Source organism: Asterias rubens, chromosome 18 (genome assembly GCF_902459465.1).
Source record: "Asterias rubens chromosome 18, eAstRub1.3, whole genome shotgun sequence".
Taxonomy (NCBI): Eukaryota; Metazoa; Echinodermata; class Asteroidea; order Forcipulatida; family Asteriidae; genus Asterias; species Asterias rubens.
The window spans coordinates 8212885-8229373 of NC_047079.1; the positions used below are offsets into that span (position 1 = coordinate 8212885).

Below are 16489 nucleotides of genomic sequence, written 5' to 3' on the forward strand. Positions count from 1 at the left end.
ATACCAAGATCTGATTGGTCGACAGCTCCCGAGCTTGGATCCTTATTTTTGTCACAACATTCTTAATGGGATTACGTGTAGTAAATGCTCTCCATTAAGAACTGTGCAGGTAAAAATACCAAGATCTGATTGGTCGACAGCTCTCGAGGTGGTTTCCTTGTTTTGTCACAAAATTGCCAATGGGATTTCATGCGTGAAGTAAGGGGTGCGTGTGTGTTGGGGTGGGGGGGGGGGGTCAGAGAGTTGACCTTTGTCCCCACTTGAACTTGTGTGTTATTGTTTGTGAAAAAGATATAGCAAGACGACCAAGTGGGGTTGGAATAGTAAACGAGATATAATACTTCTTAATTTTGTATTAATATAATTGTTTTATGTGGGTTAGGTTTTAACACTGTTACTAGTTATAGTTGTGGGTAACAAATAAATCAATTGGTGCAAGAATGTTGGCCTAACTCTAGAAATATTTCGAAAATTAATAGTATTTTTTCTATAAAAAATAATCGAATTAATAAATTAAAAGTGAAAAAATAAATAATCAACTATCGTCTGCTACAACTTGAACTCTCGTCGATCTTTGACTTTTTTGTCAGTTAACATTTTGCTTGTTTCTGTTGTCTTTGGTACATTTATTTATTTATTTGTCTATATTATTTATTTATTTTCATACAACATCCACAGCGCAAGCGGCAAAAATGGATGGAAAAGAAAAAATCATTAGATTACAATACTTTATTTTATAAAACCTTTATACAACAACTGCGACATATCTCAGCAAAGTAGCTGTTTTATGAGGAGGGGGGGGGGAGTGGGGGCAGTGGTATTTGAAGCGTTGTAAATCTTCGCACTAAACATGCTAAGAATAAGCAGGTAACTGGGCTGGGGTGCTGTTTTCTTTTTTATTTTGATATCTGTGTGGTCGCAGTTAATAAATACTTGCTGACTAGCCGCTGCAAATTTTTGAAAAAATCCCAAATTAGAGCGGCCCTGTTCAGTGTTACTGGGTCTATTCTGTTTTTTTTTTTCTTTTTCGGGTTTTGCTGAAAGGACATTAATTACACTAAAGTTTTGCATAAATGACTCACTAGATTTGTGAGGTGGCAAATGGTATGGTGCCAACAGGTGTATTGTGGTGAACCCTGCGACATGTTTATGTTAATAAGCATTAGTCATGAAATGGCAAATATTATACCAATGTGCAATTGTTTTTGCTAGCAAACCTTAATTTGTTTAATTTTAAAGCAAATACACCTCCTAAAACCAAAGGTCTTATTGTGTTTTTACCATTCTATTTTGATTGAAAAAGCAATGTCTAAGTTGCCAATCCATTAACAAATGGCATGCAGCATTCAATTCAGAGTAATGATTGGTTAATTAATTGTAATTATCTGTGATTGGCTGATTTTAGACCATCTGATTTACTGACAAGGTAAAATCCTAGGCTGCTCCAACTTTCCCTATCCATAGGGAAATACACAACTACCCTGAAAACTGAACAAGCAACCAACATACTCTGTGCACTGATGCCCCAGCACACAATATTTCATGCAGTTTGATTGGCTACAAGTTTGATCTTCATTTGCATAGGGACTGTTCCAAAAATGGAACACAGTGTCACCTCTATTACAGTGTTTAGTTTGTGTGCTGGGACTCACAGCTATGTACATGTAAACAACTTCCAAACCTTACAGCTAAATATTTGTCAGTACAACAAACCATGCTTATAGCATTAATATCTGAGAGATTCCTAGTATTATACAGAATGCACTGAGTAAGCCAAATGATTTTGCATGCTTTTTGCAAGTAGAAATATATTGATCTTCAAGAGATAAAGTATTTTGTGGTATTTATTATTAATTTCAATCAATATAATAGTATACATTTAGGTCAAAAGACGATACAGTCACAAAGTAGCAACTTGAATGGCAATGTTAATATCAGCAGGGGCACAGTGAGGGCATTCCTTTCTTTCAGAGGGTTGTATAAAGACAGCTTGCCAAACAAAATGTTGCCCAGAAACTCATTCAGCATGCAACCCCTCTTTGTATTCAGAACAACAACAAATAAATATTGCTAGATGTAGAAGGCAGAATTAATGGACAAGAAGAACAACTTTTGCCATTCCGCAAAATGACTGAGTTTTAGTCTGGATGTTCTTCACTTATAGTTTGTCAATAAGCTTTTAGTGAATCTGGATTTGAGTACAAGTTGAATTCTTCAGACAGCAGAGAGTTGCTATGTCACATGGCTCAGGGCAAGGTTTTGTGGAGGTTTATAACATACAGGAAATGCTGACAATACACAATCCTGGCACACTGGTACCAGGCTTTACAATACAATTATCTGCATGTCTGATGATGTCATAGCAAGCTTGTCACTGATTGGCTAAAAGTCACAAGCACATGCTTCCTCATTTGCATACCACACAATGTATGCAGTCTGATGACTCACAAACATGTTAAGTCCAGGGACTTAATACTGTATTACACTGTTAGAAAATAGACAATCTCGACACAATGGTACAAGGCTTTGACAATTTGGAGGTTGCCTTTGGCTTTTTAAGCTCACCCTGTGTAACAGGGCAACAATGTAAGTTGTTTCTAGATGCAAACTTGTTTTGCTAAGCAGATATGCTAAGTATACAAGTCAATCCTGCTGGTTGCAATGCAAATAAACTTTTGCTAAGCAGATTTGCTATGTATTCAACCATTGTTCCTAGATGCACACTTGTTTTTGCTAAGCAGATTTGCTAAGTATACAAGTCATTCCTGCTGGTTGCAATGCAAATTAACTCTTACTGAGCAGATTTGTATTCAACCATTGTTCCTAGATGCAAGCTTGTTTTTGATCTAAGCAGGTTTGATATTAGACTTGTGGACAAGTCGTTTATGGTCCCATGCGGTGAGATAGTCGAGTTGCAGCGGTGCTCTCATCCGCGCGCACACTGCTGGCTGCGCAATTATTGCGCGCTGCCCGACTCTACTCCACATAAGGGAAGAATAGCAATGTTTGGATCATCCTAAAGAAACAAAAATGGCCAAGGTGAACAAAAATGGTTAGTGTTCAGTGGGGGAAGTCTTGTTAAATAAGTTAATGGAATCTGCAACAGAGGGATCGAATAAAATTGATTTGAGTTTATTTTAATAAATCGGTTGTATTAAACAATGAAGTAAATTATATATACATGTAATAATTGGATTCCTGAATGGAAAATGTTCTCAAAAGATAAAAATATATGTAGCAAAAATACAATGTTTACAATTTTTAGTACTTTGTTTGAGAAATTCAACAATCTGATTTGAAAACTAAATAATCTTTAATATGAGGCACTTTGTAAAAACTAGGCATGTTCTGTCACTCTAAGATGAGAATAAGAGATTTCAAATAACAATTATTGTTAGGCCTTCATTATCATCCTAAATAATATAGAATGGCTTGACTTAAAGGAACATTACACAATTGTTTTTTGCTAACAAAACAGTTGTTGGCAGTGTACGCACTTTATGTAATCCACAATATACATAAACTGACAAACCTGTATCTTTGAGCGATTAACACCAAATATGACATAATTTGAGACAGAAATTTTTCAAGGGATGTTTTCAACTATCATCATCATTAGACCGTGTAAGTTTTATGTAAATCTGTGATCTTCATGATTTTTGTTTCTTACCAAATCTGTAACGTTCCTTTAAACTTAACTCAAAGCATACTTTCGGTTCATAAACCAATCAAGTTTACTTTTAAAAAGTAAAGTACCGAGTTGAAAAACAGATAACTTGTGTGCAATACTGTCATTTGATAGATAAAGTAGATAGAACAAGTATAAAGAAGACGTTTAAAAAATAGGCATTAATAAAAAGTAGCGTTATTACATAATAATCAGTAGTGCTCACATTAGTCACTCCGTGTCATTAGTACCTTCCAACTTTATTACCGCTGGTCACGATCTCAGCTTCCTGGGACTAATGCCATGTACACCTTTAATTTGTGGCACAGTTTGATTGTTTCAAGTTTCTTGTTATATACAATAAAATTAACCATTGAAAATTTCATTTCAAAAGGTGATCACAATTTTGAGCGAACCTCGCGAGCAAATATGTCCACGCAGGAAGAATAATCCCTTTAGGAATATGCAATCTGAGATGTGTTATTTTTTTATTCAAATTTAGGGGGTAAAAAAAAAATTGTTTTTAGATAACCGTAGTACCTCGAAGTGAAATGTTTCTGTATTAGAAAATGCATTAAATTTTCCAAAGCTGTTTTACTTCTTACCACGTAAGTTTTTATTGCCTTTTATATTTTCAGAGTCATTTACCAAATGAATACAGACACTTTAAATATGACATGCACCGAGCTTAATCAATCACTAGAACCATCTCTGGGTGAAGAGATGTAACTATAGATATAAGTGTCTTGCTATAAAGGACACCGTGTCATTACTAGAAGTTGAACCCACACGCTGATGACTCGGCCACCAGAATATTTACAACATAAAGGTAGGGTGTCGTGGCCGAGCGGATAAGAGCACCGAGCTCAAGCTCTGATGCAGAGTTCAGCAGAGTGTGGGTTCGAATCCCGGTTGTGACATTTAACTATAAATGCTTCTCTCCACCCAGGGGTAAATGGGTACCTGTGAGGGCAGAGATGGTTCTTGTGATTGATTTAGCCGAGTAGCGCTTATTAATGTTGCACAAGGCTGTATACTCCCCACCAGGTAGAGATGGTTTAAGGAGTGATTTAAGGCCCAGTGACCAGGGGTAATAATGTGAAGCGCTTTGGGACGCCCTCCGATGTGAAAAGCGCTGTATAAAAAAGGGTTATTGTTATTATTATTATTATTATTATTATTATTATTGTTATTATTATTATTATTATTATTATTATTATTATTATAAAAGTATGAGCAGAAATATCTCCTTACAGGCTTTACGATAGAAAACAGTCTACCAGTAATTATGGTATGTAGTACGCAACTGCTACTGTATAATGCTTACCGATTCTTGGATACTAATCTCAGGGCAAATGTCAACAGAGGTTCTTGCTACCTCAGGGCAGAGTCGTGGTTTCTGAGCGTTAGTAACAGGCTTCATTTGATCCATTCATCAATACGCAGCTGAATACGCCGGATTTTACCACTAACAGTCTTGGGTAAACTTTCAACAAACTTAACCTGACAAAGAGAAAAATACACAACAAGAATATTATGAAAATTCATAGTTAACAGAAGCTGTAGGGGCAAGCTAGCTATTTTCGCTATAGTGCCCTGGTGTGGTGCAATTGGGGGTTTCAGTTGGGGGTTTGGCTATTGCTCAATTTCCACGGGATACAAGTTGCCAAGAAACTAGCAAGGTCAAAAATAGTTTGGAGTGCCTTTCAAATTTTTGTTAAAGCAATCGCACAACAGGTAAACAGTATTGTCCAAATGCCCACACTTCGTGTATCACAACTTAATATAAAATACCAATCCTGTGAAAATTTAGGCTCGTTTGGTCATCGGATTCGGGAGAAAATAACGGGAAAACCCACCCTTGTTTCCGCACGCTTTCGCCGTGTCATGACATGTGTTTAAAATAAATCCGTTATTCTCGATACCGAGAATTGATGATTACTTTAATGTTTTCTCAAAAAGTAAAGCATTTCATGGAATAATATTTCAAGGAAAGTGTTTCACCTTTACCTTTTGTAAACCCTGTAATTTATTTGTAAATCTGTGAACTTTTAATTTTTGTTCTGTTCAGAAAATGTCCAATAGCTGTAAAGTTTATGATTCACAAGTGTGTGGTTGAAGAACTAACAGAAGGTTTTCTGTTTATTTATTCATTTTTTCTAAACCCTCCAACTGTCATAACCCTAACACCACCACTTAAGTTAAATTATATATAATTGAACTGTGCCGGCGAACTATAACATGTTTTGAATAAATCAACACAATACACAGTAAACCCTCCTACTATCTGACATTTGGATAACATCCAACCTACACTAAAAGGTTAATGCATGTCAACTTACCTAGTCACCCAGTCACAATACCCAGTCCACATACCCAGTGAGTCCACATAACCAGTCCACATACCTAGTCAACATACCCAGTCAACATACGCAGTCAACATACCCAGTCAACATACCCAGTCAACATACCTAGTCAACATACCTAGTCAACATACCCAGTCAACATACGCAGTCAACATACGCAGTCAACATACCCAGTCAACATACCCAGTCAACATACCCAGTCAACATACCCAGTCAACATACCCAGTCAACATACCCAGTCAACATACGCAGTCAACATACCCAGTCAACATACCCAGTCAACATACCCAGTCAACATACCCAGTCAACATACCGAGTCAACATACCCAGTCAACATACCCAGTCAACATACCCAGTCAACATACCCAGTCAACATACCCAGTCAACATACCCAGTCAACATACCCAGTCACCCAGAGATCTTTGTAACTTCAATTGAACGACAAATATACAAGATTGTGTTATTGGCGTTCTTAAACAGGTACATGAGCAAACATTACAAGTCATGATCTTTGCTGAATTTCGTTTGTAAGGTTTTTAATCAATAAGGAAATCGAGTCAATTTACCAAAATAGATTTTAACTGTGTAAAAAGACAACCATTGGGAATACCCATATGCAGTGTTTTTTTGAAAGATTCGCATGTAAAACACTGTACAGCGTTTTGAGATTTTTTATGTAAGACGCTATCTTAAAAATAAGTTATTATTATTATTATTATTATTATTAAAAAGCTCCGTTACATCACTCATGTTACGCCATAAGTGGGAGCTCCAATTTGTATAGCCACTTTGTTACAGCGTGGAGGTATAACAAAGCAAACTCCCACACATGACGTCAAAGTATTGTCATTTTGAGACACGCCGTCAATGGCAGAAGTGTTTTTAGTTTCTCAACACCTTGAGGGTTGAAGCCTGATTTTGTAATCCAATAATTAAGAAAAATTCAGAAGTGTACAAATACCAAAACTACATTTAAAGGCAGTGGACACTATTGGTAATTACTCAAAATAAGTATTATCATAACACCTTTCTTAGTAACGAGTTATAATGGGGAGAGGTTGATGGTATAAAATATTGTGAGAAACGGCACCCTCTGATGTGCCATAGTTTTTGAGAAAGAAATAAGATTTCATACTTGAGGTCTCGAAATCAACCATCTAAATGCACACAACTTCGTGTGACAAGGGTCTTTCATTGTTATCTTGCAAGTTCAATGACCGATTGAGCTCAAATGTTCACATGTTTGTTATTTTATGCATATGTTGAGATACACCAACTGTGAAGGCTAGTCTTTGATAATTACCAATAGTGTCCACTGCCTTTAATGGTAAACAAACATGTTATAAACAAAATTAAACAGCATCCCCGTCAAAAACAAGTACAAGTACCTGTTTAACGACAGTGGACACTGTTAATAATTGTCAAAAACCAGACTCCTCACTTGGTGTATCTCAACATATGCATAAAATAACAAACCTGTGAAAATTTGATCTCATTTGGCAGTCAAAGTTGTGAGATAATAATGAAAGAAAAAACACCCTTGTCACACAAAGTTGTGTGCATTTAGATGCTTCATTTTGAGACCTCAAACTCTAAATCTGAGGTCTCGAAATCAAATTGTGGAAAATTACTTCTTTCTCGAAAACTATCTCACTTTAGAGGGAGCCATTTCTCACATGTTTTATACCATCAACCTCTCCCCATTACTTGTCACCAAGTAAGATTTTATGCCAATAATTATTTTGATTAATTACCCATAGTGTCCACTGCCTTTAATAAATGTGTTTATTTGTACTGCTGACAATGCATATTCTGGTCTGCGGGTGATTTATAAAACAGAATGGTACTAGCAACACATGTTATAATAAAGGTCAAGTAATGGTTTGATTGATCAGGTCATGTGACCTTCAATCCTCTGATCAAGGATCTATTGATTCAAATGGCTGATCAATTTCTAAATCGAAAGAAGTGGATCTTGCACAACATAAATGCTTACCTTTCTTGGATATTTGTACGGTGCCGTTATTTTCTTGACATGTTCTTGGATTTCAGTCCTGAGTTGTTCTTTGTCCTTTGATGAGTAATTCTGTGTCAATACAATGAATGCCTTGACAACCTAGATCCAAATGAAATAACAGGTGAGAAAGCAATGTCAGACAAAGGCAAAAGATTCTTAACAATAGGAACTCATTTTATCATACAGCAATACTGCCTTATTTTAGCTTTAGTGTTTATTTACTACAGCTATTCCAAATGGTCAATTATTTGCTTAGTTTCCATAGAGCCTCCTTGGCCCACTTCCATAAAGCAGAAAACTTTGCTTTACAATTTCCTTCTGAGTCAAAATAAGCAGGGTAGCAGTCAAAGATACAAGTTGGCTGTTTGACTTTACTCTAGTTACAACAATTCCTTGTGCTACTTTTAGTGCTATAAGCAGATGAAAGAAATTGGACCATGGCTCTGATAAACTCATGTGATAGTGGTGCTCCCTAAACCAACTAGGCCTTAGCAACTGGTGAAATTTACAACTCGACTAGTCACGTCTCAGCAAGTTTGACACATTAATCACGACTATTTATTAATTCCCAAGATGCATTGTTGCATATTTTTTGCCACAGGCGCAATAATAGTAAAAATCACGCTGAATGGATTGAAGGATTGTGTCAATAATATCTGAGTGACACAATGTGTTCACCTAGCAGGAAGTCTGGACTATTTTTGTATTAGTTGAAAAATGGTAGTCGTGACTTGACTTAGCAACCAATAGTCACAACTTTGACACTAGTCACTCATGCTTACAACCAATCATATCCAAACTCTAGATACACAAGGATTGCCCAACATATGCACAAGTGGAAACGTACTTGACACAACGACCAATTGTGCGAGTGATGCAGGACAGACCTTGATGAGCAAACTGTACAGTGGCTCACTCCAATTGACCAAACAGATGTGTGTGTGATGCAGGACAGACACTGATGAGCAAACTGTACAGTGGCTCACTCCAATTGACCAAACAGTTGTGTGTGTGATGCAGGACAGACACTAATGAGCAAACTGTACAGTGGCACACTCCAATTGACCAAACAGTTGTGTGTGTGATGCAGGACAGACACTGATGAGCAAACTGTGCAGTGGCTCACTCCAATTGACCAAACAGTTGTGTGTGTGATGCAGGACAGACACTAATGAGCAAACTGTACAGTGGCACACTCCAATTGACCAAACAGTTGTGTGTGTGATGCAGGACAGACACTGATGAGCAAACTGTGCAGTGGCTCACTCCAGTTGACCAAACAGTTGTGTGTGTGATGCAGGACAGACACTGATGAGCAAACTGTACAGTGGCTCACTCCAATTGACCAAACAGTTGTCACTGTGAGCAAACTGTACAGTGGCTCACTCCAATTGACCAAACAGTTGTGTGTGTGATGCAGGACAGACACTAATGAGCAAACTGTACAGTGGCTCACTCCAATTGACCAAACAGTTGTCACTGTGAGCAAACTGTACAGTGGCTCACTCCAATTGACCAAACAGTTGTGTGTGTGATGCAGGACAGACACTGATGAGCAAACTGTGCAGTGGCTCACTCCAATTGACCAAACAGTTGTGTGTGTGATGCAGGACAGACACTAATGAGCAAACTGTGCAGTGGCTCACTCCAATTGACCAAACAGTTGTGTGTGTGATGCAGGACAGACACTGATGAGCAAACTGTACAGTGGCTCACTCCAATTGACCAAACAGTTGTGTGTGTGATGCAGGACAGACACTAATGAGCAAACTGTACAGTGGCTCACTCCAATTGACCAAACAGTTGTGTGTGTGATGCAGGACAGACACTGATGAGCAAACTGTGCAGTGGCTCACTCCAGTTGACCAAACAGTTGTCACTCTCTTGTGAAAAGTTTCCGTATGGCACCGCGCCACCACTTTTTCATTAGATACGAAATAATTTAGTATCTAATTTACCTTAATGATAATGAATAGGGTAGATGGCCTTAGCTTTCGATCCAATCCGGACCTTCTTCAGAGGCATTAATTTACCTTAATGAGATATCACTTTTTGTAAAAATGAGTGAAAAAAGTGGTGGCGCCATTCCCTCTTTGGATTTTTGGTAAATTACTGCAGTAGCTAGAGAGTCAGTCTGTAGTGTCAGTTGATCTATTGATTCTATTATTATTCATTCAAATGTTCGAGACATAACCTACGACAGAAAACTTTGTTCTTTGTTCTTAGCACGAAAAGCCTGGCATAAACACAGACCGTGAGTAAACAGAAGAGCTTTTGTCACCGCGGAGCTGGCACAGTCTCGCGGTAAATTGCAATCAAAGTTTGGGGTCGAAATCGGAAAATAATTATGTATAAAATATGACTATCGTCCGAATAAACAAACGATTGATCCGACGTCCTTTTTCCGATCCAGAATTACTTCTCTTTATTAAAAAAAGAACTGATGCGGTGAATTCTTCTTGACTTGTATAATATTGTGATCCTAATATTGTTATTATGAGACTCGAAAACCGAACAACTACTGGAAAAATTGAAGATTTCTTACCTCTCTTTAATACAGTCTTACTTGTCTTTCGGGCAGACGACTTTGACAGGGAGAAACATTTCACAGTCTGTTAGAGCGCCCTCAATTTAGAGGGCGCTATAACGATATCGCGATAAGAAACTGTCAGAGCAACCGTTAACTGCGGTCACTCAACCAAGACGTTACAAATGCATGAAAAGTTAGCGCCCTCAAGTGAGAATAAACAACTGGTGGGTGGATGCAGCTGCAGCCGTGGCCGTGTTTTGAGTAGCAGACTATGATGCAACTCTTTTGAACATGTGTATAGGGGCTTCATCAACATTTTAGTCTCGTCTCAAAACACGTTTTGGCAGTATTACAGTATACAACCCCTCGCTGCGGTGTAAAAACAAAATGCGGCCGAGAATCAAGTGGGACAACACCAAAGAAGTTGAAATACACTATTAATGGTTTGAAATATTCAAAAGTAGACTTGGTATGAGTTTGTTTCAAGAAGGTGTCGATAGTTTTAAATTATTGTTATCGTTGCATTAAAAATTTACCACTAAAATTATATAGCGCCCTCATAAAAGAACTAACAACGCCGGGGGTGGGTGCAGCCGCTGTCGCCGTGTTTTGAGTAGCAGACTACAATACAACTCTTTTGAACATGTGTATAGGGGCGTCACCAACATTTTAGTCTCGTCTCAAGACAGCAATTGGTAGTGGTTGCAGTATCATCAGATATCGACCACTAAATGTATATAGCGCCCTCATAGAAGAACTAACAACGCCGGGTGGGTGCAGCCGCTGTCGCCGTGTTTCGAGTAGCAGACTACGATACAACTCTTTTGAACATGTGTATAGGGGCTTCATCAACATTTTAGTCTCATCTCAAGACACGTTTTGGTAGTGTTTCAGTACAAAACCCCTCACTGCGGTGTAAAAACAAAATTACTTAATGCCAATAACAAATTTCCTGGATATGTGAAGTACAAGAGTTTTGGCAATATCTCAAAAGAAGTATAAGAAGCGTTACCGCTGTAACACTTCTCAGACTGTGTCTTCCTCTAGGGATTATTCTTATAGTTTTGGCGATAAAGAAGTACAGCAGCTTTGGGTTAAAGTACAATGTGATATGAGAAATGTTTCACTAATGGCAAAACAATGCAATGTCTTTTACAGGGGTAATTTGAATATTTTACTATTTTAATTCTATATCACACAGTTGTTTCTTGTTTCACATGATCAGGGTATTTATTTCACACTAAAGCCATGGACATAAAACCTGGCAAAATAAAATGAACATTTTAAACTTACTATACACGTAACGGGCGAACAACATTTCAAAGTAAAGTGATTGATAGTTATGGTAATAGGCATTAATAGGGCCTTCTAAAAATAATTAGGCTACAAGACAACACCAGTATGAAAACAAGGAGTTGCTACATAGATTGGTTTTGACCTCATCGCAAATACTTGGTACGCATGCATAGCGATCAAGTTTGACTGCGAGCTGGATCAGCATGCACCTCGTTCAACAGTAAGCGCTTTGCAAAAGAATTTGCGAAAAGGTCTTTGATGACATTAGTTAACAACAGGGTGGACCACGTGAAGGTTGTCATCTTCCACCCCACAACAGTTTAAGGGATCATAATACATCCAAGTTTGTAACCATTACAACAATTGCTTCTTTGAAATGTTACCCCCCTTTGATACCTAGCCTACGGAGTGAAAAACCAGAGATAACAAATACTCTGGAAAACCCCACTTAAACTTATCTATAATAACTATGACTTAAGAAATGCTTTCAATTGTTCAATTAAAGTTGTTGACCATGATTAGGCGGTTAAAGAAAATTTTATATACCGTTTTCTTGCAGTAAAACCAACTAATTACTTTGTTTAAGATAAGATACACTTTATTTCAATTAATATCCTGTATCTGAAGTCTTGACTACTTGGCTAGCTCCCTTTGTCTGCAGAGTGAAGAAACACTCTTGTGAGAAAGTACTCTGGAAAACCCTGATATTAGCATCAAATAGCTAGGCAGATATCAAACTTGTCATCACTTTTTGTAATAAAAAAACCTGGTTAACAAGTACTCTCAACTTTAAAACTGTTGTGAATGGTATATCAATTACCAATCTTAGTGTGGCATTTTGCCAAATAATTAACACCAGATAATAAACTAATCGCATGTTCTTTGTATTCAAAATAATACCCTCATTATAACGAGCACTCTCAACTATAGAACTTGCATGGTATAACAATTACCGATCCAAATGTTACATTAATGCATCATAATTACCATCAGATAATATAAATAATGTCACCATTGTTCACATACAATGTCATGACCATTGTCATTAGTTAGCATATTAATGAGGTCCAAATTCACTCAATATACAACAGACAATGCCATGGCCATTGTAATTAATTAGCATATGAATGATGACTCAAATACCATGAATAATCATACAATGTCATGACCATTGTAATTAATAAGAGTTACTGAACCTTATGTGTGTCACAATATACATGTCCTTAAATATTAACTAATAAAAAGAACATGGTGGCCACCATGTGGGGGTACCCCAGGATACTAATAATATTGTTTGGATGAATAATGGAAAAACAGAGTGACACACAATAAAAGTTACCATTCATATTTAATACAATATTCAAATTCAGTAATAGTAAAACTAAACTTTATTAGTTTGTAATGTTAAACCAATCATATACACTTCCTGACAAGCTTGTTGTCTTTATTGTAATGAGTTACCTCCAACCGTAAGTTGTTTCATAATTGTAATGAGCAATTGCATTACAAATTTACTTAACTTGTTTCATTCTTGTAATGCAGTAGTTCATTAAGCACTTGAAACTGTGACATACTTGCAATAAGGTACTTTATTGCAAGTATGTTATAATTGCATGAGTGTCATAAAGTACCTCATTACAAACATGCAATCTTTTATGTGAATACATTAACTTGTAAGGAATTCGATCACTACAAGTTATTATGTATTCTGTCTACAAACTTGTAATGAAGTACGATCATTACAAGTAAGTTGACCAATAGGCAGCTTGAAGCAGGAACTTCATTCATATCCACATCGCACCAGTCCAGTTCTGCACCGATGCAGAGTCAGGGACGCCATTGAGATACAAGCACATCACACAGTTCCACAAGACATCAGGTTTTTCATCAACGACATCTGATTACCCATACTCAAGCCAACCCTTTCAGCAGCAGCTCACCACAACAATTCACACTCCAACTCACTGGCATCACAGGTCAAGAACAGCTTGGATCCTTCCGCCCCAATATGCATCCCCTCCAGTGCTACTTAAACTCCACCACCACTACTAGTCCAGCTTTCTCCTGAAGACACGCAGAGTCTACTGTTTCAAAATGTCAAGACCACACTGGCTCTTTTCAGAGTCAACACTAACACAAACGAGATTTACACATTGTTGTACCCACAAGTTTACTATATATTTATAGTTTCTTCCTACATCCACACCATGCAAAGCTTCAAACAATACTAATATTCAAGTCATTGTTCCACAATAAGAAAACTTTGTGTTAGTGAGTTCAATCTGCAGATGAATCCGGATGATCATGCTGTAATATCAAGATCCATTGGAAGATTTGTTCAATGTTGTTCATGCTCTTGGAACGTCTACTCAATGGTCAAAGTACATCCTTAGTAACAGTCGAAGCTGGTGGATATGACCTTAGATGAGGGCAGTCATCATGAAGAAACAGTCCTCCTTTACAAAGACTGTGTTGAAGCAACAGTTTTATTGGTGCTGCATAATGTGGCTCAGCATCTTGACGTAATCAACTCTTAGTTCCACTCTGTTCATCCTGTAATATGATATAAAACAAAACGGAACAGAAAAAAGATTTATAAGTTAAATTTTTGTGTATAAGCAAAGTTTTATTTCTGCACTTAGTGGATTTCTCAAATATCAAAGCAAGCTTATAGTCCTTTCACACAAGAGCACTTTAGCAAGGGTCCCTTGCTAAATTGTAGCCTGGTGGTAAAATTTAACAAAATGTTCCTTGTGTGAAAGGACAACCATGTTTTTCTTCTGTCCAAGTTCTCTTGCAAAATCTTGTCAAACATTTCTACATTTTACAACCAGGCTAAAATTAAGCAAGAGACCCCGTTTAAGTTGCTGTCAAGTGAATAGCACTTTAGCTTAAAGAGATATTTTACCTTCAAGGATCCTGATACGTAGGTTTAGAAATACTTCATGTATCTCTATGCTGTGATGTCACATCTTCATGGTCCATGTTGACAGGATGGCAGAAAAGCAGTCATCACAATAACCTGTATGTAAGTAGTAGTTGAGCGACAGGTTGCCTTTAGCTGACGCCATCTCGGGAACCTCTGATGGCAGCCTTCCACGCCCCGTCCAGCATCAGCATCTTAAGCTCAGTTGTTTCTGGTTGTGTGGTGCGTCCTTCTTCAGCTGATCTATGAATGTTAGTCTCCCCCTACCCTTGCTCCTGTTTCCATCGATGGGTTCCAAGAGAACTAGGGGGCTCACAGCTAGCTCTGGATGGCGGACACAGTGGCCAACCAGCCTCATTCTCAGTTTCCTGATCTTGACAGATACTCTTGGCTGGGCATCGAAGAGTTGGAAGTTGGGCATAGATGGTCTTCCAAGTTTACATCAAGGGCCATTGGTAGCATTCTTGTATAGACGCCATCTAGCGCTCTTTCTTGAACTGCATCAAGATCAGCACAATTTGCACCACCAGACTGAAGAGAAAGAATGACCTCTAGGGGAGCGCCATCTGAAAGAAAGTTGTAATCACATCAGTACAAACCATATAGAGACTAATATAATGTAATCATCTGATGATCATTACGGAACTACTCCTTCAAAATCAAATCACAAAATTAGCTCAAAAATTGAGTTCAATCACTACTTTTCTAAGTTTCTGTCATCTCAAAGTCGCAGACTGTTGAAAAAAGATTGGCGCAACAAACTCTCTGCACAATTCTTTCAAGTTATGTTATTCCATGTGTAAAAACTGTTTTAGTTTCTTGTGAAGACAAGTATAGTTGCCATTCTTACATCTGTTGTTGATCCATTAGACTGCAATGCATTTTTTCATCCACCAGGGAGACAGGAACACTTTGCTGTGTAGCCTAGGCCCTTGGATATTGGCAGTTAGATGTCATCAGCACATACGCAGACGCCATTGAAGTCGTCATAGCCCTGTATTGGACTCCATATCTCATAGGCAGATGGTTCCGCAGTTCACCATTCTTATTGAATTATTGAACAAAATACGGTCCTGCATGAACTTTCAAACTACTAACATCCTGAAAATAAACTTACCTTCAGACTCTATTTCTGAACTTTAAAATGTGTAAGTGTTGTTTTCCTCACAGCATACCTCCGATGATGTCTTCATGGCTCTGGAATCCGCATGTTTCCATGGACTCCGTAAAACGTATTCCAATGACAGTTGGTTCCGCATTTCACCATTGCAGTAAATAAAAGACAGAAAATACATACATTCAGAAAATGCACCTCCAAACAGAATGATTCTATTTAGTTTGGGAATATTTCAGGTGCATATAAATGGTGTGAGTGGTTGTTACATGACAAGTGACTGATAACGGATGGTGTGGAGTTATAGATGGGGTACGTTCTCGCTGTCTTATAACGAATCCCTGATTGTTAAGATGTAACATGCAAACATGGAAATGAGCTTAGTAGATTTTAAAGTGATGGTGTAGATGGGAGTGAGCTTGTTATTCATGCAGTTTGGTGCAGGTTTGATGTTAGAGTGAATAAATGGTGATAATAATATACCTTTAGGATGGACGTAATCCCTCTGTGCCGTAATACCACGGGATTACAGTGGTTGCAGGGTCTGTCATGAGAGAGCATGTAGATGAGAAG

At 37.7% G+C, this 16489-nt stretch overlaps 1 long non-coding RNA gene across 1 annotated transcript; it reads right to left on the reverse strand.

Annotated features, from left to right (window-relative positions):
- Positions 1-4850: 4850 nt before the first annotated feature.
- On the reverse strand, positions 4851-10627 carry LOC117302139. The gene is made up of 3 exons (XR_004520393.1): positions 10596-10627; positions 8030-8149; positions 4851-5170 (listed from the first exon to the last, which is right to left on the reverse strand). It is a non-coding gene; the product is annotated as an uncharacterized LOC117302139 (long non-coding RNA).
- Positions 10628-16489: the final 5862 nt, after the last annotated feature.